The sequence below is a fragment of the Stenella coeruleoalba genome (assembly GCF_951394435.1).
Source record: "Stenella coeruleoalba genome assembly, chromosome: 17".
Lineage (NCBI taxonomy): Eukaryota > Metazoa > Chordata > Mammalia > Artiodactyla > Delphinidae > Stenella > Stenella coeruleoalba.
The window spans coordinates 78516270-78540790 of NC_137163.1; the positions used below are offsets into that span (position 1 = coordinate 78516270).

Genomic DNA, 24521 nt, shown 5'->3' on the forward strand with positions numbered 1-24521 from the left:
AAAAGTCGTGTTACGTAGTTCCATTGCTACTGAACTACAGTTTGATATTTTATTCTGAGATTTTTCTCATTTGTTAGTGTCTGTGACACAAATACTAATTTAAATTACTAAAAGTAATTTAAATTACTTTTCCCCATTGATCAGAAGCTATGGGATTTTAAGCTCAGATATGTAAAATGCTCTTTGATTTGATTTGATTTTTTTAAATTGAAATATAGTTGATTTATAATGTGTTAGTTTCTGGTGTACATCAAAGTGATATATATATATATATATATGGGTGTGTGTATATATATATATATATATATTCTTTTCCATCATGGTTTATTACAGGATATTAAATATAGTTCCCTGTGCTATACAGTAGAACCTTGTTTATCTATTTTATGTATACTAGTTTGCATCTGCTAATCCCAAACTCCTAATCTATGCCTCTCCCATCCCTTTTCCCCTTTGGTAACCATAAGTTTGTTTTCTATGTCTGTGAGTCTCTTTCTGTTTTGTAAATGAGTTCATTTGTATCATATTTTAGATTCCATATATGTGATATGTGATATTTGTCTTTCTCTGACATACTTCACTTACTATGATAATCTCTAGGTCCAGTCATGTTGCTGCAAATGGCATTATTTCATTCTTTTTTATGGCTGAGTAATACTCCAATGTGTGTTTGTGTGTGTGTGTGTGTGTGTGTGTGTGTGTGTGTGTGTACACCACATCTTCTTTATCCACTCATCTGTCAATGGACATTTAGGTTGCTTCCATGTCTTGGCTATCGTAAATAGTGCTGCAATGAACATTGAGGTGCATGCATCTTTTCGAATTAGAGTTTGCTCTGTATATATGCCCAGGAGTGGGATTGCTGGATGATATGGTAGTTCTATTTTTAGTTTTCTAAGGACCCTCCGTACTGTTCTCCATGGTGTTCTCTGCACCAATGTACACTCCCACCAACAGTGTAGGAGGGTTCCCTTTTCTCCAACCCTCTCCAGCATTTATTATCTGTAGATTTTTTAATGATGGCCATCCTGACTGGCTACAAGGAGGTGGTACCTCATTGTAGTTTTGATTTGTGTTTCTCTAATAATTAGCAATGTTGAGCATCTTTTTATGTGCTTTTTGGCCATCTGTATGTCTTCTTTGGAGAAGTGTCTATTCAAATCCTCTGCCCATTTTTTGATTGGGTTGTTTGTGGTTTTTTGATACTGAGTTGCATGAACTGTTTGTATATTTTGGAAGTTAAGCCCTTGTCGGTTGCATTGTTTGCAAATGTTTCCTTCCAGTCTGTAGGTTGTCTTTTCATTTTGTTTATGGTTTCCTTTGCTGTGCAAAAGCGTATAAGGTTTGATTAGGTCCCATTTGTTTATTTTGTATTTATATCTATTGCCTTGGGAAACTGACCTAAGAAAACATTGCTACAATTTATGTCAGAGAATATTTTGCCTATGTTCTCTACTAGGAATTTTATGGTTTCTTGTCTTATATTTAAGTCTTTAAGCCATTTTGAGTTTATTTTTGTGCCTGGTGTGAGGGTGTGTTCTCACTTCATTGATTTACCTGCAGCTGTGCAACTTTCCCAACACCATTTGCTGAAGAGATTGTCTTTTCTCCATTGTATATTCTTGCCCACTTTGTTGAAGATTGACTGTAGGTGTGTGGGTTTATATCTGGGCTCTCTATTCTATTCCATTGATCCATATGTTTGTTTTTGTGCCAATACCATGCCGTTTTGATATCCGTAGCTTTGTAGTATTGTCTGAAATCTGGGAGGGTTATGCCCCTGCTTTGTTCTTTTTCCTCAGGCTTGCTTTGGCAATTCTGGGTGTTTTATGGCTTCATATAAATTTTTGGATTATTTGTTCCAGTTCTGTGAACGTCATGGGTAATTTGATAGGGCTTACATTAAATCTGTAGTTTGCTTTGGGTAGTATAGCCATTTTAACAATGTTAATTCTTCCAATATAAGTAGAATGCTCTTTGATTTTTAATTAGTAGGACTAATAAATACCAGAAGGCTTTGATTCCTAACTTTGTTTCTGTCTTCAATGTGGCCTCTTAATTTCAAAAGAAAACTATTTGCCGTCATTCTGTAACAAACATGCCTCAAGAAATCTGGATTTTTCTTTCCTAGAAGGCCAAAGGGTTAGTTTATAGTATTAAAATAAGATCAATCATCAAATATATTTTTAAAAATTATTACTGCTTCTGTCTACTTTCCCCCTTATAAATTTTCTTTTACATAAGCCATCCCTGAAGCAAAGTGTTTTCTTCATCTCTTCCTTTCATTTTGAATTGTGTAATGTTTTAGGTAATTTTTACTATACTGCAGAATCATCACAAAAACCAGTTAAGTATAAATTTTTTAATCACAACAACAAACAAAACTCATCACTGTGATGTGTTTTTCCGCAAATATATTTACAGATGGTTTATAAAAATTTGCAAGTGAAAAGTTGTAATTTCCATTTAAATTGCAAATACTTCTCATCAGCAAGTGCTTTATATTCTGATAATAATTACTGGTCTTACGAATATTGAGTAATGGCTAATGTTTAAACCCGTGGAAACAGGCACTTTTGCTTTCTATTTTTAAAGCATGATTCCATGTGCTTGTGAATCACTATTCAAAGAAGATTTTTGGTATCCAAAAATGTAGTCTCTAATCCTTGGAATTTTTCGTAATTTTAATTATAGCTCTGAAAGTCAATTTTATTTCAGAGTAGTTTATTTTTGTAGTTTTCTCTACAAAACTAAAGTAGAACTTGAAATGCCCAAGACATTTTTTCATTAAGATCTATTTACACTGCCTTTCTTTTAATGATTCTTATTGTACGTATCCTTTCTGGATCAAGTTCCTTTTTGAGGAAGGCTGAGCTGCGTGGTAGATGTTTGCATAGCCTTACAAATAGTAAAACATTTATTGCTGATTCTGCTGCTGACATAGTTGTTCACACTTAGTATAAAGTACACCTTTTGGTGTGCCTGTGGTGCTCATAACACAGTCTTTGACTCCCCCAAATGGGCATGGGAAATGAGGAAGAGATATTGAAGAAGGATTTATTAGTCTAATTCCTTTTTTAAAAAATCTTTCTGTCAATGGAAAATTTGGCAAACCACAGACTTTTTAAAAAAGCACTTTCCTGAGATACGATTGACAAACAGGAGCCTGTGCATATTTAATGTGCATGAACTGATGGGTTTGGAGATAAGCATATACCCATGAAGCCATCATCACAACTTGCGCCATAAACATACCCATCACCTCCAAAAGTTTCCTCCTGCCCTCTTTATGGTTATGGTTATTAATAAGAATACAACATGAAATCTACAAATGGCCAACAATACATGGAAAGATGCTCAACTCACTAATCATCAGGGAAATGAAAACTGAAATCACAATGAGAAGTCACTTCATACCAGTTAGGATGGCTGTTATTAAAAAAAAAAGAAGGAAGGAAGGAAAGAAAGAAAGAAAGAGAAAGAAGGAAGGAAGGGAAGGAAGGAAGGGAGAAAGGGGGGAAGGAAAGAAAGGAAGGAAGGAAGAAAGAAAGAAAGAAAGGGAGGGAGGGAGGGAGGAAGGGAGAGATAAGTGTTGTGAGGATGTAGAGAAAAGGGAAACCTCGTGCACGGTTGATAGGAACGGAAATTGGTGCAGCCAGTATGGAGGTTCCTCAAAAAATTAAAAATAGAACTTCCTTATGATCCAGCAATCCCGCTTTTGGGTGTTTATCCAAAGGAACTGAAATCAGAATCTTGAAAAGATACCTGCACTCCCAGGTTCATTGCAGCTTTATTCACAATAGCCAACACATGGAAGCAATCTGCCTACTGACAGATGTGTGGATAAAGCAAATGTGGTATGTCCATACAATGAAATATTATTCAAGCTTAAAAAGAAGGAAATCCTGCCATTTCTGACAACATGGCTGAATTTGGAGGACATTATGCTAAGTGAAATAAGCCAGATACAGACGGACAAATACTACATGATATCACTTATATGAGGAATTTAAAATAGTCAAACTTATAGAAGCACAGAGTAGCACAGAATAGTAATTGCCAGAGGCTGGGAGAAGAAAATGGGGAGGTATTACTAATCAAAGGGTACAAAGTTTCAGTTATTCTAGGTGAATAAAGCCTAGAGATCTACTGTACAAAATAGTGTCAAACCACATTCTGCTTCAAGAATAAATGATTTTTTATGCTACATTATATCATTTTCTACATGTTGGTTACATAAAGAGAAATTTTGTAATTAAACCCAACAAAGGCTTAGACTAAAACACAAGTGTGTTATTTTAAGCATTAATAAGGCATAGTTAGGGACTTTGGCGCAGTGGTTAAGAATCCACCTACCAATGCAGGGGATATGGGTTTGAGCCCTGGTCTGGGAAGATCCTACATGCCACGGAGCAACTAAGTCCGTGTACCACAACTACTGAGCCTGAGCTCTGGAGTCTGTGAGCCACAACTACTGAGCCCATATGCCACAACTATTGAAGCCCACGTGCCTAGAGCCTGTGCTCCACAACAGGAGAAACCACCGCAATGAGAAGCCCACGCACGGCAATGAAGAATAGCCCCCACTCGCTGCAACTAGGAAAGCCTGCGTGCAGCAACGAAGACCCAACACAGCCAAAAATAAATAAATAAATAAATAAAATAAATAAATTTAAAAAGTTATTAAAAAAAGGCATAGTTATTTATTCAGCATAATTTGTTCTTATAGTGACTGTGTAGATGGTGCAGGGAAGAGTAATTATCTTTATAAGAGTTATAACCATTGAATTTTTATGTAGGAAAACAGAATGATCACATATTAGGAGAGTGTATATTAAAATGCACAAACCTGTGAGGATACAATGAATCTCACCAAACATAAGACCGTTGCCTTCGGTATAACTTTCTGTTCTGTGTATAGCTGAACACCACCGGTAAGGCAGGTGGTGTCTCCAAAGTACAGACGACACAGAGGGTGCTAATGCTTCCACGTATCAGCGCGCAAGCAGCTGGTGTGTTCTTTGAAAGCACAGTTTAATATTTCTTGTCTTATTAGTCTATCAACCTGCTTTCCAGTCTTCATTCCACTGATACAGTAGACATATTTTCACTGATTATATTTTTCCTTGCCAATGAATTTCCCTTTGTCCTCTCTTGTCTCCTGAGTAGGGCACCAGAAATCCGTTTTGTGGAAATGATACCTCACAGCCACATTCCTCATAGGACCACTGAACTAGAAGGGATGTTATTCGTTTTAGTCAGTCATTATCTTTTAACCTGCATTTCCTCTTCAGCGCATAACTATATTTCTTCCTCTTCCTTTTCTTTAGATATTTACTTATTTCTAAGTGATATTTGATCTGCAGCATCTTTATCAGATAATACCAGGCTTTCGTACTTGTGTTGTTTTGTGTAGCTCCGTATCCTAAATATAAATGTCTTATCCATCACCTACTGCAGTTATGGAAGGTGTAAGAGATCAGACTGAGCTCAGTTTGATCTGTGACCGAAAATGTGTGGCTCTTCTTAGCTATTCAGTCTTGAGCTTCTCATTGAAAAATTCTAAACCTTAGTTTTCTTTTGTTGTTTTTTAAATGGGGATAATAATGATGATTTACCTGAATGACTCTGTGAAGCACCTGGCAAGAGTAAATCCTGCAATAATAATACTTAAATACTTATTATATCTGTTACCACTCTTATCATTATTTTGTGATAATTATTTCAGTAATTACTTTCTGCACAACTTCTTCGAAGAAACAGCTGATTTTTAAATGGTGTGTTTTTAAATACAGAATTAAATTTAGCCAGTGATACAAAAGTATCATTAACTTTATTTCTTTGACCTTGATCTTGTCTAGTTTATCTTAAAGGACCTTCTAATTTTATTTCTTAAGATAAGCCATAACTGGCTGTAAATGCTAAAAAAAAATTTTAAACATGAAACGTCCCCTAATTACAAAGTTAATATTTCCGAGGTTTTATTTAAGCATCTTATTTTCTTTTTCAGAAACCTAATTAAAATTCTTTAAGAACCTAATGTTACAAGGAATGGCATACCTAGCATACTTTTGAATTTATAGATACTTTGAAAATCTAAAAATTTTGACAGGAACAAAAGAATATACGAGTGAACTGTAGCAATGGAGAGCAGATCAGTGGTTTCCGGGGGCCGGGAGTGGGCGGGGGTAGGATTGGCTGCAGAGGATGTGAGGGTATTATCTGGGGTCATGGAACTATTCCATGTCATAGTTGTGGTGCTGGTTAAAAGACACGTACACTTACCACAACTAATTTTTTTATATACTTAAAACTGGTGAATAGTTATTGTACGTAAATCATACCTCAACAAAGCTGACCAAAAAGGACAGATATAAATATCTCATTAATATTTAACAGATATTTCTCTGAATAGACCCTCATTCCCATTTTCATTTGCTAAATCTGTGTCGTCTTATATGGTGACTGATAGTAAGTCTTGAAGTCAAAAAGTAAAATGTCTCCAAATTTTTCTTTTAGGAAATAGTTTGCATTCCCATATGCATTTTAGAATGAGCTCGTTCATTTTAAACCCCTCCCTCACCCCCAGTCAAAGCCCTCTGAGGTTCTGATTGGAATTACATTGAATCTGTGGATCAATTTGTTGGGGCGTCTGTCACCAAACACAAACACACCATGCATGTATTCAGACCAGGCAGAATAAAATGGGTTATTTTTAGTAGAACATTTTAGTTGCATTAGTAATTTGGGTAAAAACATATCACATCCCCAACGGGTCACAACATCGCGTGTACCTTGGGTAGAGCAATCAGGCAGCTTTCCTGGGACCTGAGGCGCTTGGGGGCTAGTGTGCATCTGTGGGGATTGCATATTTGATCTTATTTCCTCAGCATCATTAAAATTCAGTTTCTAAGCGCCTCTCTAGGAATAGTTTTGTTCTTGCATTATTCAATTGTGCCTTTCCAACTGGCTTTGTGATCCCGTCTGAGATACACTGGATGAGAAAGCAGTGCTACCGTATTCCCTGTGGTTAAGACCCAGCGCATCCCACCTGGGGGCAGGATTGGCTGCCGGTCAGGGGCAACGTCCAGTCCACCCCACAGCTTCATCCCTTTTCCTCGCTGACATGCCCCAGCAGGAGTTTCACTCTGGCGAGCCCTCTTTTGGGCACTGCCTGAAAAGGAGGCTTTGAGGACTTTTTGCTCTCTGTACCATCCCAGATAAAATCTGTACGACATAAAGAGTAACCTGACTTTGAAAATGTCCAAGTTTGTTCTTCAATAGGAAGTGTATGTTAGGAACAGAGGCATTCTCTGATATCCTTGGGCTCTCTGAGGTCTCCCAGGGGAGGCCCAGACTCTCACACTGAGAGCCAGGTCGGTGCCGGGGATGGAGCGTCTCCCGTCTCCGGTCCCTGTGCCCGCATACAGGGGCTTATGCTCGGCGGGGATCAGAGGAGAGGAAGGCCTCGGTCGGACTTCAAGCGATGTCTGGAAGGTAAAATGATTCAGGGGTCTGAGTAGGTTTGGAAGTCATTCTGTAAACAGAATCGCTGCCGCTTCATCTGCGTTTGAGTTTTTGACTGAATTTCTTTTTCTGACTTATGTTTTAAGAGGGCAGTTTGTGGATTAATGTTCTCAGGTTAAAACTTTCACCTGCCCTGCAGTGAGCTCGGTCGTGTTCCCAAACCAGAGGACACCCAGCCTGGCAGCCTGTTCGAGTCAGCCGGCGAGCTCGTAGAAATAGCGCGTCTGGCCCCCTGTGCCCCAGGGCATCAGAGCCTCAGGAGGAAGATGCTGGTCTCCTCTCACGCTCCCTGGAAGAGTCTAGCAGCAGTCGGGGTTTAGAGTCGCTCTCTCCACCTTAAAGGCGTCACACAGCTAGAGATGCTCCCAGTCTTGTTGGGCTTAGGTTTCCTTTTTTGTCTCCAGCCCTCTGCTAACAGTCGTCACCTGTGGTTCATAAACCTTTTTGTCTGTAAGGCTGCCTTTATCTGCAGAGAAGCTCTGCAAATAGACAGTGAGGCTGAGGCTTTAAGTGAATTATTATAAATATTTGGGTTCAGGTCCTGAAGAAATAGAAACCATGACCATGTGACCGCCCACGTGTTTCTCTGACCTGCCCCCGCCCCGATGCCCCGGCCGCTGGTGTCACTTTCCCATACTCATGTCCCTTCCTGATGTCACTGCACGGAAGCCTCTGGGACCTGGACCCTCCAGTTCTGCTTTGTGTTGCAGAGAATATTCACGTTGGGCCAGCCCACGCAGGCCTCATAAAATATGTGATGTGTTGTCAAGACAAAGAAAAAATCCAAAACTTAAACAGTAAATGCACTTAATGGTTCTTCAAACGAAGACTTGAGTTATTTAGCAAGCGATGGGCCCTGACAACCCACACTGACCCCAGGCACCACCCCTCTCTGGGCTCGCGATCGCATGGAAACTCTTCCTCTGGACCCTCCCCGAGTCTCCTTCACTTTATCTCCCCTCCTTCCCAGTCTCTTTCTTTTAAGGCTCTGCTCAGAGTTTTGTCCCAAAGAGCCTGTGTTCTCATGGAGCTTCTGTCCTCTTCTTTCCTTCCTGTGTGTGTCATCACGTACACGTTACATCTCGAGTGACACGAAACTCAAGAAATGGCTCAGGTGAGAAAGGGAACTCATAATCCAACGACTCGGAAAAGGAAAAGTTTAAAAAAAAAAACCCTCAAGGAACAAAAACCAAGGCTTTACCCTGCACTCCTACTCAGACGGCAGCGATGGTAAGAGACCCGCACCCGTGTCAGGGTCCTCGTGGCCACCTGCTGAGGACACTGTGGCATTAAGTCTGGCATTAGCTGGGAGGTAAGTGACGCCTTCAGAAAGGTTAAGAAGAAGAGAGAGAGTTCAGAGTCAGTGTCTCGTGCGTCGCTGCACAGCCAGCAGGTGGGAGAGTAAGAGAAGAAGCAGGTCCTTGGACACGCCTGGGGCCTTCTCCATCGCACCGCTGGGGGCGCGTTGCTGCAGCCCCGGAACAGGCGGCCGCCTGGCACGCTGCTCGCACAGCGCGCTGCACCACGGAGGCTGCGCCAGCCAGGATGCCAGCGGCGCCGCGGCGGAGACCTGGCCGCAGGGCGGCCTTTGCTCAGGGCTTCACGGCGGCGCCCGTCAGAGGAGGGGAGACAGAGCGGCCTCCGGGTGTGTGCTTGGAGCTCAGGACAGAGGCCCCGACGGGCGCCCGGCGTCTGGGAGCCGTCACCGTGTGGACGCGGTGACTAGGGGCGTGAAGACAGAAGGGAGTGGAGATCAGTGCCCGGTTCCTAACTCACTCAGACGTCTGGGGATCCACAGACAGAAGGAAACCGAGGGGAGGCTCTGCAACGCGGGCGACCGCAACAGCCTGGAGAAGGCAGTCCTGAAGGCCGCGTGGTCGGGTCTGAGGAGCGGCGAGCCCCTTCGTGCCGTCCAGGAGTCCAGACGAGGACGCGCGGGGAGCGGAGCCTTCGCCCACCGGGCCCCCGCGGCCCAGCAAGTCTCTCCAGCGCAGACCCGGGGCAGGGCCCAGAGGATCCGAGCCAAGGGAGCCAGCGGGTGCGGAAGGAGGACCACAGTGACGGCTGTAACATCTAAAGAGGGCAGCGAAAATGCTCCGAACCCGGAACTCTGAAGAACACTTGCTTTCACGTAGTTCTTTGCGAACCTGCTCTTGCACGCATGCACCTGCGATGGATGTGATGCGATGTGAGTGAGGATAAAGGGTATGTGCAGTCTCAGGTTGGACTTTGTTTCAAGCTTCATGTTTATAACGTTTTCAGCTGCATCAGCGTCCTAGTGCTGCCGTAACAAACGGCCAGGAACTCAGCCGTCTAGACCACACACCCACACGCGTTCCGCCTCTTACAGGCGGGGTGGCCTCACCTGTCTCCTGTGAAGTGTAAACCACACACCCGCACGCGTTCCGTCTCCTACAGGCGGGGTGGCTCACCTGTCTCCTGTGAAGTGTTGGCAGGGCTCTTGCTTCTCCGGATGCTCTAGGGGAGAATCGTTTCCTGCTCAGTTGGGTTTCAGCTGAATCCAGCTGCTTGCGGCTGTAGGACTGTAGGCTGAAGGCCCATCCCAGCGTCTAGAGGCCGCTGCGCCCCTCGGCCCGGGGCTCCCGGCCTCCACCTTCAAAGCCAGCAGCAGAGGTGGGGTCTGTCCCTCTCAGACCCTAGTCTCTGCTCGCTCTTCTGTTACATCTCCCCATGGACTCTTCCTTCCTTTTCCATTTTTTAAGGACTCCTGTGGTTAGATTTGTCTCACCCAGATAATCTGAGATAATATCCACATTCCAGAGTCCTTACCCTTAATCACACCTGCAGAGTCCCATTTGTCACGTAAGGTAACACTGTATCCCAGGTTCTGGGATCAGTGCATGAACACTTGGGGAGGCCACTATTCTGCTTCCACAGTAACATTAAACCTTTTTTTTTTCTTTAAACATCTTTTTTGGAGTATAATTGCTTTACAATGGTGTGTTAGTTGCTGCTGTATAACAAAGTGGATCAGCTATACATATACATATATCCCCATATCCCCTCCCTCTTGCGTCTCCCTCCCACCCTCCCTATCCCACCCCTCTAGGTGGTCACAAAGCACCGAGCTGATCTCCCTGTGCTATGCGGCTGCTTCCCACTGGCTATCTATTTTACGTTTGGTAGTGTATATATGTCCATGCCTCTCTCTCACCTCGTCCCAGCTTCCCCTTCCCCTTCCCCATGTCCTCAAGTCCATTCTCTATGTCTGCGTCTTTATTCCTGTTCTGCCCCTAGTTTCTTCAGAACTTTTTTTTTAAATACCATATATATGTGGTAGCATACAGTATTTGTTTTTCTCTTTCTGACTTACCTCACTCTGTATGACAGATTCTAGGTCCATCCACCTCACCACAAATAACTCAATTTCGTTTCTTTTTTATGGCCGAGTAATATTCCATTGTATATATGCACCACCTCTTCTTTATCCATTCATCTGTCGATGGACACTTAGGTTGCTTCCATGTCCTGGCTGTTGTAAATAGTGCTGCAGTGAACATTGTGGTGCATGACTCTTTTGAATTATGGTTAAACCTTTTTTGATAACACAATTAATGGTTCTGTATTATTAGCCATATGGATGTATTATGATTAATTTTAAACATTTATTATTGGAGGTCTGTATGTTTTCAGATTGTGTTGTTTTAAGTAGTACTGTGGGGATATCCCTTCGGCCTTCATTTATTTTGTTACATCCTTAAGTGAAATCATTTATGTCTTTTTGACACCAGGTCCTTTCCTTGGTGGCAAGAAGCCTGGGAGGGTCTGTCACTTTCAGTCCCAGGGCAGTTATCTAAATAACTTAAGGATGCGTCCAGTGGCCTTTTTTATTAACATTTTAATTCACTCATGGTTGTAATACTGCAGTGGCTCCCGGTGTTTCCCTTTTCCCAACCACCTTGCACACCACCACCAGATCAGACGTATGAGCGGGGCACCCAGTGCTTTAGCTCCTTGGCCAAGGTCAGACGGCTAGTGAGCGGGAGTCGGGGTCCAGATCCGTGCTCTACACGTGCTGCCTGTTCTGTGCTCCTTTCCTGATGGCCTCTCCCTTCAAAGCCAGGTCAGAGCAGCCTCTGTTTCTCCCCTCTGGCTTCCCGCTCTGCGTGATCTTGTCACCCCTCCCCGTGGAGGCTTCTGCTTCTACCTGCAGGTTGGAAGGATTGGGGGGGCCTGTGTTTACTACTAACCACCACGGTTAGTTAGCAGTAACTACCACGTGGCTCACGTTAGGTGTTTACGTGCAGAAAACTAGCGGCCACTTAGACACCTGTCCTGAGCCCTGGACCGTAACATCTCCAGGGCGTGAAGATAGTAGCTCCCCACAGACTTGCTGTAAGGCGTAAACAGGGTGATTTATATAAGGCGGCCGGGCTAGTGCCTGGCGGACGGTGACACAGAGGGGTTTGCTCTTGTCACTGTTCAGGTGACCCTCCTGGAGGAGTGCGCGTTCGCCAGGTGCATACTGGAACTCGAGGGCGGAAAGGAGGGCGGGAGAGCACAGCAAGCAGATGGGAGCACGAGGGGACCCGTGAGGCCAGGCGCGGAGGCGCGAAAGGGCGGTGGGTGAGAGGCTCGCAGGGCCGCCTTCTCGAAGGCGGGAGGGCCGCGGAGACCCAGGTGGCGGCAGGCCTGTGCTGAGGGGTCTCGTCGCTGAGGAGGTGCTGAGAGGCGATTGAATCAGGTTTATACACATTTTTTTGGTGGCCGTCTAGTAAATGTCTGCATGCGTCCAAAATGAGAGGCAGGTAAAGAAATTAGTTAAAAACATAGTCGGAATGAAGACAAGTGCAATGGGGACAGTGGTGGGGTCGGAGCCACAGCGGCCCTGGGTGGGCAGGGGGTGGAAGAGGGCGGTCAACTGAGTCAGCAACAACGCTGAGCCCTGGGTGAGGCCCCGGAAGGGCCGTGCGGGGGTCCCCGTGCCAGGCCGGGCTGGAGGGGCCCAGAGGACCCCCGGGGGACGCCTGGCAGGCACCTGGCGATGCAGGTCCGACCCGGAGGAACACACCGGGGCGTCGTCAGCATAGGCGGGCCGGGGGGTCGCGTGGTGGGTGATGCTTCGTCGTGGGCGTCATCGGCAGCCCTGTCTCTACAGGGCGCTTAACCGGCGGGCACGGTTTCCATTCGGTCGTGTCGGGAAAGACTGTGATTAGCGGGGCATGCTGTGCGTTTGGAGGTGCAGACCTTGGTGGCAGCAGGGACAACTGAGTAGCGGCAGAAATAGCCCTGGCAGGAGAAGGTGGGAGGGAGGGGCGTGAAAACAGATAGTCGACGGGCCTGTCCCAGAAACGGAAACTTCGCTCACCGGCCGGGACACCTTGCCTCACATCACTTGCAGACGGGACTGCAGCCTGGGCTACCATGTGTCAGGCAGAGGTTTACACGTTCTTGGCTCAGCAGGCTGAGTGTGAACACGGACGCTGCCCCCACTGTCTCCCACTGTGAAACGGTGACGACCCCCAAGTCCTGTTGCTCGGTCGCGCTGGCAGGACGGCCCTCTGAGGCGTGGTTATGCCCCTTCCCTCCTGCAGGTGGCGCTGTGCCCCCGCAGTCCCGGCCTCGGCCACGCAGCTGCCACGCCGGCGATGCCCCGTCCACCCCAGCTGGCCCGCCTGGTGCGTGCTCCTTAGCAGGACGCCGGCGATGCGTCGCGGCGAAATCAGGGCGGCATTTATACTTCAGCGACACTCTCAGTGCGGTGAGGGGAAAAACTATACATGGGGTACAATTTCAGACGGAGAGAGATCTGGATTTTTGGTAACTTTCCCTCCCTCCCCAGATTTGTAGCAGCTAGCGGGCTGTCTTACACACAGCAGCCTACCTGGCTTGGGTTTCCTGTTTCTGATTTGCACAATTCTATATAACCAGTGTTTGCGTTTTCAGGCTCAAAATTAAGCGTGAGTCTTTGAGTTTGCCAGGTAGTGTGACCGTCTGCGGTCATCATCAAAGTGACCCTGAACGTGACACTTTATTTTTTTTAATTTTTACAGCTTTATTGGAGTATAATTGCTTTACAATGGTGTGTTAGTTTCTGCTTTATAACAAAGTGAATCAGTTATACATATACATATGTTCCCATATCTCTTCCCTCTTGCATCTTCCTCCCTCCCACCCTCCCTATCCCACCCCTCCAGGCGGTCACAAAGCACCGAGCTGATCTCCTGTGCTGTGCGGCTGCTTCCCACTAGCTATCTACCTTACGTTTGGTAGTGTATAAATGTCCATGCCTCTCTCGCGCTTTGTCACAGCTTACCCTTCCCGCTCCCCGTGTCCTCAAGTCGAACGTGACACTTTCTGGTTTCCAGCGATCACCTGATGAGGACAGTGCGGTGGCCACCGGTTCCCGGGTGGGAATCACGGGGTTCATGGCGGTGCCTTTGCTGCGCTGTCCCGTTGAACCTGGCCCGCCCGGCCAGCACTGGCTCCATCTGCCTTCTGTTATGAGGGCACCACGTTTAGAACTGTTTACTGAAACAGTTGGGAAAAGAGATGTTATATTAAGCTGGATAAATATTTCTGAGTGTGTGTAATTATAGAAAGGGAGAGAGAAGCAGAAGAATGGGCAGCCCCAAAATGTTACAGTTGGTAATTACCGGGGGGTGGGAGTTTTAAGAGTTTTTTAAAAATGTACTTTTCTGCACTGTTTGAATTTTCCTCAGGCAATATGTCATTTTTTAAATGACTTTGGTGAGGTATAATTTACATACTATAAAGCTCACCCATTTAAAGCAGTATGTAATTTTTACAAAAGCCACGACACCATTAAAAACCACAGGCAGGTCAGACCAAAAAAAAGATGGGCTTCACCGAACATGCCTTCCTGTAGTTTTCCTGTGGTGGGAAAAGTCATATGTGTGGAGAATTTTAGAAGATTTTTTTTGGATGAAGGTGACGTATCAGCTCAACCAACAGTTTTTAAAAACAGAAGCAGAGTTTGCTTTAAAATTGTTCTTCTTTCTCAGTCCCCTGGGATTGCACCGTATCAAGAATAGTTCAGGCTGCCTTTATTTCAGTAAAGCAGGGTATGCAATTCAACAATTTTAGTGTTTTCTGGAATGGTTTGGAACTTTTGCATTTCTAACCTTAAACTTTTTCAAAGATTCCAAAAGTTTCGAGATTGCAGCCTTGGGTTGGAAAACTCCCAAGAGCAATTTCCTATGAAATTGTGCTGTTCCTATTTCAGGAGAGAAACAGTGACAACATAATAGAATTTGATGATTTCCTATTCAGTAACTAGGTGTGAACTGAAAGTAAAAGAAGCTTTTTCAGAAATGCATTCCAACTCTTCAAACGATACCGTTTGAAAGACAAGTAGAGTATTAATAGAGGAAAACATTTTATTTTTATTTTATTTTTTTGTTGTACGCGGGCCTCTCACTGTTGTGGCCTCTCCCATTGCAGTCCGCGGCATGTGGGATCCTCCCGGACCGGGGCACGAACCCCTGTCCCCTGCATTGGCAGGCGGACTCTCAACCACTGCGCCACCAGGGAAGCCCCGAGGAAAACATTTCATATTAATGTTTTTTTTTTTTAGTTAGTTAAAGGTTGCATCCTCAGAAGAATTTCACATCCAAAATGAAAATGCAGTGTCACACATTTATATGATGTCCTTGATTCCACGCTAAGTGGGAAGATTTGCCTAAATGTTGAGAGTTGTGACAGTCTTTGAAAAGTCCAGAGGAAGGGATTTGAGAAGGTTTTTTTTTTTTTTAAATTGAAGTATAATTGACTTACAGTATTATATTAGTTTCAGATGTACAACATAGCAATTCAATATTCTTATACATCACAAAATGATCACCATGATGTATAGTTACCATCTGTCATCATACAAAGATATTAAAATGTAATTGACTATATTCTCCACACTATACCTTTCATAACCATGACTCATTTATTTTATAACTGGAGGTTTGTATCTCTTAATCTTCCTCACATATTTCATTCACCACCCCCCTTCCCTCTGGCAACCACCTGTTTGTTCTCTGTATCTATGAGAGTGTTTCTGTTTTGTTATGTTTGTTCATTTGTTTTGTTTTTAAAATTCTACATGTAAGTGAAATCCTACAGTATTTGTCTTTCTTTGTCTGACTTTTTTCACTCAGCATAATACTCTCTAGGCTCATCCATGTTACTGCAGATGGCAAGATGTTATCATTTTTTATGGCTGAGTAATATTCCATTGTGTATATGCACCACATCATCTTTATCCATTCCTCTCTTGATGGGCACTTAGGTTGCTTCCATATCTTGGCTATTGTAAAGAATGCTGTAATGAACATAGGGGTCTATACATCTTTTCAAATTAGTGTTTTAGTTTTCTTTTTTTTTTTTCTTTTCTCCCTCCCTCCCACCCTCCCTATCCCACCCTCCCTATCCCACCCCTCCAGGCGGTCACAAAGCACCAAGCTGATCTCCCTGTGCTATGCAGCTGCTTCCCACTAGCTATCTACCTTACGTTTGGTAGTGTATATATGTCCATGCCTCATTGATTGATTTGCATATAGTGAAGAATCCTTGCATTCCTGGGATAAACCCCACTTGATCATGGTGTATGATCCTTTTAATATGCTGTTGGATTCTGTTTGCTAGTATTTTGTTGAGAATTTTTGCATCTATGCTCGTCAGGGATATTGGCCTGTAGTTTTCTTTCTTTGTGACATCCTTGTCTGGTTTTGGTATCAGGGTGATGGTGGCCTCATAGAATGAGTTTGGGAGTGTTTCTCCCTCTGCTATATTTTGGAAGTTTGAGAAGGTTAGGTGTTAGCTCTTTTCTAAATGTTTGATAGAATTCTCCTGTGAAGCCATCTGGTCCTGGGCTTTTGTTTGTTGGAAGATTTTTAATCACAGTTTCAATTTCAGTGCTTGTGATTGGTCTGTTTACATTTTCTGTTTCTTCCAGGTTCAGTCTCAGAAGGTTGTGCTTTTCTAAGAATTCGTCCATTTCTTCCAGGTTGTCTATTTTATTATATATAGTTGCTTGAAGTAATCTCTCATGATCCTTTGTACTTCTGCAGTGTCAATTGTTACTTCTCCTTTTTCATTTATAATTCTATTGATTTGAGTCTTTTCCCTTTTTTTCTTGATGAGTCTGGCCAATGGTTTATCAATTTTGTTTATCTTCTCAAAGAACCAGCTTTTAGTTTTATTGATCTTTGCTATCTTTTCCTTCACTTCTTTTTCATTTAATTCTGATCTCATCTTTATGATTTCTTTCCTTCTGGTAGCTTTGGGATTTTTTGTTCTTCTTTCTCTAATTGCTTTTGGGTGTAGGGTTAGGTTGTTTATTTGAGATGTTTCTTATTTCTTGAGGTAGGATTGTATTGCTATAAACTTCCCTCTTAGAACTGCTTTTGCTGCATCCCATAGGTTTTGGGTCTTCGTGTTTTCATTGTCATTTGTTTCTAGGTATTTTTTGATTTCCTCTTTGATTTCTTCAATGATCTCTTGGTTATTTAGTAGTGCATTGTTTAGCCTCCATGTGTTTGTATTTTTTACAGATTTTCCCTTGTAATTGATATCTAGTCTCATAGCATTGTGGTCAGAAAATATACTTGATATGATTTCAATTTACTTAAATTTACCAAGGCTTAATTTGTGACCCAAGATATGATCTGTCCTGGAGAATGTTCCATGAGCACTTGAGAAGAAAGTGTATTCTGTTGTTTTTGGATGGAATGTTGTATAAATATAAATTAAGTCCATCTTGTTTAATGTATCATTTAAATCTTGTGTTTCCTTATTAATTTTCATTTTGGATGATCTGTCCATTGGTGAAAGTGGGGTGTTAAAGTCCCCTACTATGACTGTGTTACTGTCGCTTCCCCCTTTTATGGCTGTTAGCATTTGCCTTATGTATTGAGGTGCTCCTATGTTGAGTGCATAAATATTTACAATTGTTATGTCTTCGTCGTGGATCGATCCCTTGATCATTATGTAGTATCCTTCTTTGTCTCTTGTAATAGTCTTTATTTTAAAGTCTATTTTGTCTGATGTGAGAATTGCTACTCCAGCTTTCTCTTGATTTCCATTTGCGTGGAATACCTTTTTCCATCCCCTCACTTTCAGTCTGTGTGTGTCCCAGGTCTGAAGTGGGTCTCTTGTAGACAGCATATATACGGGTCTTGTTTTTGTATCCATTCAGCCAGTCTGTGTCTCTTGGTTGAAGCATCTAATCCATTTACATTTAAGGTAATTATCAATATGTATGTTCCTATTACCATTTTCTTAATTGTTTTGGGTTTGTTATTGTAAGGCTTTTCCTTCTCTTGTGTTTCCTGCCTAGAGAAGTTCCTTTAGCATTTGTTGCAAAGCTGGTGTGGTGGTGCTGAATTCTCTTAGCTTTTGCTTGTCTGTAAAGGTTTTTTTTGTTTGTTTGTTTTTGTTATTTTGCGGTACGTGGGCCTCTCACTGTTGTGGCCTCTCCCGTTGTGGAGCACAGGCTCCAGATGCGCAGGCTCAGCGGCCATGGCTCACGGGCCCAGCCGCTCCGCGGCATGTGGGATCTTCCCGGACCGGGGCACGAACCCGTGTCCCCTGCATCGGCAGGCGGACTCCCAACCACTGCGCCACCAGGGAAGCCCTGTCTGTAAAGGTTTTAATTTCTCTGTTGAATCTGAATGAGATCCTTGCTGGGTAGAGTAATCTTGGTTGTAGGTTTTTCCCTTTCATCACTTTAAATATGTCCTGCCACTCCCTTCTGGCTTGCAGAGTTTCTGCTGAATGATCAGCTGTTAACCTTATGGGGATTCCTTTATATGTTATTTGTTGTTTTTCCCTTGCTGCTTTTACTATTTTTTCTTTGTATTTAATTTTTGATAGTTTGATTAATATGTGTCTTGGCATGTTTCTCCTTGGATTTTTCCTGTACAGGACTCTCTGCACTTCCTGGACTTGACTATTTCCTTTCCCATATTAGGGAAGTTTTCATCTATAATCTCTTCAAATATTTTCTCAGTCCCTTTCTTTTTCTCCTCTTCTTCTTGGACCCCTATAATTCAAATGTGGGTGTGTTTAATGTTGTCCCAGAGGTCTCTGAGACTGTCCTCAATTCTTTTCATTCTCTTTTCTTTATTCTGCTTTGCGGTAGTTATTTCTACTATTTTATCTTTCAGGTCACTTATCCGTTCTTCTGCCTCTGTTATTCTGCTATTGATTCCTTCTAGAGAATTTTTAATTTCATTTATTGTGTTGTTTATCATTGTTTGTTTGCTCTTTAGTTCTTCTAGGTCCTTGTTAAATGTTTCTTGTATTTTCTCCATTGTGTTTCCAAGATTTTGGATCATCTTTACTATCATTACTCTGAATTCTTTTTCGGGCAGACTGCCTCTTTCCTCTTCATTTGTTAGGTCTGGTGGGTTTTTACCTTGCTCCTTCATCTTCTGTGTGTTTCTCTGTCTTCTCATTTTGCTTAACTACTGTGTTGGGGTCTCCTTTTCCCAGGCTGCAGGTTCATACTTCCTGTTGTTTTTGGTGTCTGCTCCCAGTGGCTAAGGCTGGTTCAGTGGGTTGTGTAGGCTTCCTGGTGGAGGGAACTGGTGCCTGTGTTCTGGTGGATGAGGCTGGGTGTTGTCTTCTTGGTGGGCAGGACCGCATCTGGTGGTGTGCTTTGGGGTGTCTGTGGCCTTATTATGATTTTAGGCAGCCTCTCTGCTAGTGGGTGGGGTTGTGTTCCTATCTTGCTAGTTGTTTGGCATAGGGTGTCCAGCACTGTAGCTTGCTGGTCATTGAGTGGAGCTGGGTCTTAGTGTTGAGATGGAGATCTCTGGGAGAGCTTTGGCTGTTTGATATTACATGGAGCCAGGAGGTCTCTGGTGGACCAATGTCCTGACCTCAGCTCTCCCACCTCAGAGGCACAGGCCTGACACCTGGCAGGATCACCAAGGCCCTGTCAGCCACGTGGCTTCAGCAAGGATTTCAACTAAATGTGATATTCAGACTTCCTGATATGACTTGCCAGGAATGCAGGGAACATGCAGCCACTGAGCTTCTCAGCTCCTTCCTCTTTTAAACTTCTTTGACCTTCACTGCTATACCTCCACAGCTATCTGCGTGTAGACCTTCACTGAGAAACACTCTGGAACAGACTCATTATCTAGAAAAACGTCTGGGAGAAACCACAGCAAGCCAGCTTCTTAGCAGTTGCGGCCATAACAGCAAGCTTGTTCTTCCCCGTGGATGGGCAACAAGTAGCCTTGCAGGTGCGAGGCGCCTCCTGGGTCCTAAGGAAACTAGCTTCTTGTCGCCCTTGCTGTGGACGAGGCACCGACATTGTGGTCTGCAGTCTTGCTATGTCATGTCTAGATGTGTGTGTTTAACTTATCCTTCTTGGTGTCCTTTGACACATGCTCAGCCACACTTATCTTTTGGCCTTTTGATAACAGCCACTCTAACAGGTGTGAGGTGATATCCCATTGATTTGTGTTTCCCTGGTGATGATGTTGAGCATCTTTTCACGGACCTGTTGGTCATTTGTAGGTCTCCTTTGGAAAAATGTTTATTCACGTTACACACCTGAGTCTCTCATCGTTGTCTGCTCTTGAGAGAACTGACCCTTGCAACACTTCCTCTGCTATGACCTCTGCTGCTGCTGCTGCTAAGCTCCTGATCACATTTCCTCGTGGACGCAGAGTCCGGCTGTATGTTGCCGTTCCAGCTGAAGCTGCTCTGCATGGTCAGCAGCTTTCTTCATCCTCTGCTCTCCCCTCTCCTGTCTTATGCTCCTTCTCCATTTCTTCAAAAAAGTCTTGATTGCTCTTGGACTTAGATATCACTCTCATCTTCGTCTTCATTATACATATTCAGTGTACATTTTTGTATCTTACTTCATTTACCGTAAAAACTCAGAATTAAAATTACTAATGACATCTTTGCTTGTATTTCTTCTCGTCCACTCAACAGAAGAATAATCAAATGTTATTCCAATATTTCTACTTTGCTAATGGTCGAGCCAGTTTCTTATTCCAGAATTTCCATTTCTGTTCATAAAAAGTTCTCACACTGAAACCCTGGAGTCCTCTTTTATTTCCCTTCTCTCTCGTCTTGTATGTTGGCCTTTGATTCTCCGCTTCCTCCCCCTCCCTGTTCCTTGACACGCGCCTCTCTTCATTATGTGCTGCCGGCACTTGCCCCGAGCGGGTCTTCCGCACCATCCTTTCCCGTCTCTCTTTCGCTCTTTGCATCTCTGTCAGATTTATCTTGAGCCGCTTTTCTCTCAGTGTCCGGCGCGCCGTGCCACTGTCGGGGTGAAACCAGCCTCTCCCTTCTCGTTCTCAAGGTGCTGTGTGGCCTCATCAGATGATCATCTCCTTTGACTCCCGTAGAGCATATAATCCTTCAGTGAGGTGCGTTTTTTTCTGCTATGATTTATGCTGTTTTCCCATCACTGGCCTCTTTCTCATGTTCCCCTCCCTGTAAACGTTCCTCAAGACACAAATCAAGTTATTTAACCCTGTTCCCTGACAATTGCAGTCCAGAGGATCTCTGTCGCTTCAGCTAAAACACTGGGCTGCATCCCACTGTTTAGAATATACCATACGCCGCGTGGTACCGTGGTTGTTTCACAAGTGCGGGTCCTGATTCACACGCGTTCTGCACACTCAGGGGGCACAGGTACTGCGATGGTCTCGGACACGAGCATAGGTGACACGGGCCCACCTGGAGCTGCAGGAGCTCTCATGGAGCCGCTCACATTTCAGGTTGGGGTGACGGTAACCCCCCAGAAGCTCTTACTCATTTAATATGAAAGTTGGCCCTTCTTTCTTATTTGTACTTAGAAAAGATTAGCATGTTAAAGAAACCTGTGCCAAAGCCCAGACAAGACAGACACACGGCCTGGGACCTCTAGGAGGAGCATGGTTAAGAGACATCTCTGTAGCCTTGGCGAGGTTTTCGGGAGACACAGCCTCGCCCATGACGGGAAGATAAATGGAGGGACTGACTCTGCTAAGCAGAAGCAATCTGCCAAAGTCAGCATTAATCGAAACCCAAGCTACATTCCTTTTGATTTTGCGCTAAACTCGACAGGAGTTGCGTGGAGAACAAAAACAGCTCTTTGCCTGTAGCTGTTAACTTCCAAGCTGTTAACTTAATATATTATTGATTAGATGCTGATCCTGGAAAACTGGAAGCAACAGTTACAGTTTTCTAGACGGCAATTAATCTCAGTTCTTCCTCTGAAGCTAGCTGAAAGGTTGTCACGAGGTAGGAAAGAGAACAAGTTTGTATAAGAATGTCCCTGGTGAAACATAGAAAGAGCAGTTACCCATATAATTATATTATCACTCACCTCGATGCGTCATACAGAGCGAGTGCGATAAATTTTATTCTGCACGCACATTTTAGAAATAGCAAACCTACCACTCTGATAAAGCAGCTAGACCAAGTCTTAGAAACCATGAGCGAGACACAGCCAAGTCCATCAAAAATGGCGAGGAGGGGCTTCCCTGGTGGCGCAGTGGTTGAGAGTCCGCCTGCCGATGCAGGGGACACGGGTTCGTGCCCCGGTCCGGGAAGATCCCACGTGCCGCGACACGGCTGGGCCCGTGAGCCATGGCCGCTGAGCCTGCGCGTCCGGAGCCTGTGCTCCACAACGGGAGAGGCCACAACAGTGAGAGGCCCACGTACCGCAAAAAAAAAAAAAAAAATGGCGAGGAAAGTGTTTTATTAACTGATGCTCTAGCTCTCTGAGTGATATTTTATATGTATATATATATATATTTATATAAAAAATTATATATATATATATTAGTGTTGTTGTCGGTTTTCAACTCGTTTGGGTATAATAAAAGCACTTCGTACATTATGTAATTCACATTTGCTTCAGCAAGTACTTCAATATATTTCAGCAAATTACAGTTATGGTATGGGAATCATATTTTATTAATTTTGTTGAGATAGAGCAGTGGTTCTTCACTGGAGCTTTTTGTAAGAATCACCTGGAAAATTTGTGGAAAAAAACAATGACAGTGTGACCCCAGCTCAATTAAGTCAGAATCTCTCAGAGTGGGTGCCTCAAATCCACAGTAAAAAAAGGAAGTTCTCCAAGCAATTGTAATGTTCCACCAGGGTTGAGACTTAGTGATGAAAGGTCACATTGAGCTAAAATGACTTCCTAATATTGTTCTAGTTATTTTTGTATTTTTTTCTCCAAAGAAATAAGAGGGCTGCAAATGCTAGAAGAGAACAAAAACTAGGTAATTAGAGCTTTTTGATAATTGGAATAGATGTTAAATAAGAGTTAACAGCCTCAAGTTCTAAGCTTTTGATAGCTTCTAGTTCTTTTCTTTGTCAAACTTTGGTCTTGAACTAGGGCCATAGAGGTACTTTAACTCTTTTGGGGCACTGAGTGTCTATTTAATACATAACTTATACAGATTAATTGATCCCCAGTGTCGTGAACAGTTAAAGCCCCTCTGGCAGCATGTACCACCAAGCGGTGACTTACAGTACAGCCAATGTCAAGAGCAGGGGTGGTTTTGTGACTTGAGGCAAATTCTGTCATTTCTTCGTATTTCTCATCTCATTTTGGCAAATGAGAGTAATACTGTAATCTCTAGGGAATGCTAATATTTTAAAACTAATTTTATCTAGAAATAGACCAGGATAGAATGTCAATTTAAAGTAAAATGAAGAGCCATGAAAAGTTCTAGTTACTTACCACAGTGGATTTTCTGACTATCAATCCTTTTACTTTGAAGGAGAAATATAAGTGAAAGTATATTCTTAGAAAGACTGTTATTTATGTCTGTCAAAGCCAAGATTCTCAGGTTTAAATGCCAGTTTATCTGATCAATGGGCCAAGTGAAAATCAGCTTCCTTCTAGAGTTGACTTGAACTTATATTTCTAATCAAAAGTGGATCTGCAACATAGAGAATGAACTTGAGGACACGGGGAGGGGGAAGGGTAAGCTGGGACGAAGTGAGAGAGTGGCATGGACATATATACACTACCAAATGTAAAATAGAGAGCTAGTGGGAAGCAGCCGCATAGCACAGGGAGATCAGCTCGGTGCTTTGTGACCACCTAGAGGGTTGGGATAGGGAGGGTGGGAGGGAGACGCAAGAGGGAGGGGATATGGGGATAGATGTATATGTATAACTGATTCACTTTGTTATACAGCAGAAACTAACACACCACTGTAAAGCAATCATACTCCAATAAAGATGTTAAAAAGAAGTTACTTAGGGGGTTTCAAAAACTATTATATATCTTTATTAATATAAAAACTTGAACCATGTGAATACTTGAAACTCTCATGAAATTTAAAGTAAGGGAAGAGAGAGGAACTAATAGAAGTATGATGTCAAGATAGTCACAATTTTTAAGTGTCAGTCTGTATTATGTGTTTTATGTGTTATATCTATATAAATGGTATTTTAAAAATTTTTTTGCGGTGCGCAGGCTCTCACTGTCGTGGCCTCTCCCGTTGCGGAGCACAGGCTCCGGACGCGCAGGCTCAGCGGCCATGGCTCACGGGCCCAGCCGCTCCGCGGCATGTGGGATCCTCCCGGACCGGCGCACGAACCCGTGTCCCCTGCATTGGCAGGCGGACCCCCCAACCACTGCGCCACCAGGGAAGCCCTATAAATGGTATTTTATTGACCCTCATCAAACCTCCAGAAGATTATTTCCACGTGTCTCAAGTAAGGACACTAGACTTCAGGGAGCTTTGGTTTTGCACCAGAAGCAACACAGATCGTGCTAAGAGCATAGTCTCTTCCCTGGAGGAGGAGGACTGTTCTCTCCCTAAACCCTGCGTTAAATTCTCGGGGGAGGGAGGGAGGGAGGGAGGGAGGAGGGGCAGAAAGAGAAGGAGAATATGTGTTTTCCTCACGACTCCCAAGGATGTTAGCCCCGGTGGAGGGAGATAGCACCCAAAGAAACATCAGTAATGGGGTCGGATCAGTGTTGGATGGACGCGTGTATAAAGCGCCATGAGAACGTCGATGCCGGGCGCTGGATTTCTGAG

The 24521-nt window shown here is 43.7% G+C and overlaps 1 long non-coding RNA gene across 3 annotated transcripts in view; it reads left to right on the forward strand.

Annotated features, from left to right (window-relative positions):
- Positions 1-24521, forward strand: part of LOC307176125 — a 279090-nt gene that overhangs the window by 72108 nt on the left and 182461 nt on the right. The gene's annotated exons all lie outside the window — the stretch shown is intronic.